The sequence below is a fragment of the Thamnophis sirtalis genome, unplaced genomic scaffold, assembly GCF_051295495.1.
Source record: "Thamnophis sirtalis isolate CommonGarterSnake01/CBP01778 unplaced genomic scaffold, rThaSir2_p1.2 scaffold_17, whole genome shotgun sequence".
In the NCBI taxonomy this organism is placed as follows: Eukaryota; Metazoa; Chordata; class Lepidosauria; order Squamata; family Natricidae; genus Thamnophis; species Thamnophis sirtalis.
In genome coordinates, this window is record NW_028261397.1 from 3,932,734 (window position 1) to 3,933,931 (window position 1,198).

Sequence of the window (1,198 nt, forward strand, 5' to 3'; positions counted from 1 at the left end):
CAGGCCTTTGGGGGCTCAATGGTGGTCGTAAGTCGAGGATGGCAGTGTTTACAGCCTGGCCTATTTAGTGCGGAGTGATGAAACCAGCTAATAATTCCGTGGGTGGAAATATCTTTCTTTTTATAACTGGGAGGTTTTGTTCATTTCCTCTGAGATGGAAATTCGGTGGCCTTCGGTTCATTTTATCTCTCTAGCGTGGGAGTTTTTATCCTCCTGTCTTTTCCTCCCAACCGGGGGCCCTCTAGCATTCGCTGGCTGGGGAATTCTGGGAGTTGAAGTCCGGACATCTTCAAGTTGACAAGGTTGGGAAACACTGGTCTAGACGAGGCAAATAATGGCCAGGCGTCCTTAAGTTACGACCATAATCGAGCTCAAACCTTTCCCGGCTGAGCGAGACAGCGAAGTGAATTCCCCCCTTCCCCTGATTTTATGTGACTTTTCTTACCGCGGTTAAGGGATTCCTTGTAATTTGCAAGCCGGTCGTTAAGTGAATCCGGCTTCGGCATTGACTCGGCTTGCCAGAATGTTCGCGAAAGGGGGGGGTGTCACGTGACCCCAGGACGACCGTCATAAGTACACGCCAGTTGCCAAGCGTCTGGATTTTGATCACGTGACCAAGGGAGAGGCGGCGATGGTCATAAAAGTGAAAAATGGTCATAAAAGTCACTTTTCCCAGTGCGGCTGCTAAACAAAGGCCTGTCAGTCAAGGACTCCCGATATGGCCGAGATGGGGATCCTATGGCACATGTGCCACAGGTAGCACACGGAGCCGTATCTTCCGGCATGCGTGCTGTCAGCTCCAGCTGGCATTCTGCGTGGGGGCCAGCTAATTTTCAGCCTTCTGGAGCCTGAGGAGGGCAAAAAATGGGCCCAATGGGCCAGTGGTGGGTTGCAGGCGGTACGCCTGGTACGAGCATACCGGAGCCTATAGCAATAGCAGTTAGACTTATATACTGCTTCATAGGGCTTTCAGCCCTCTCTAAGCGGTTTACAGAGTCAGCATATCGCCCCCAACAACAATCCAGGTCCTCATTTCACCCACCTCGGAAGGATGGAAGGCTGAGTCAACCTTGACCTGGTATCCATCTATCCATCTATCCATCTATCCATCTATCTATCTTCTATCTATCTGTCTGTCTGTCTATCTATCCAACTACTATTCATTTACCTTTCTATTCATCTATGTTCTGTCCATCCA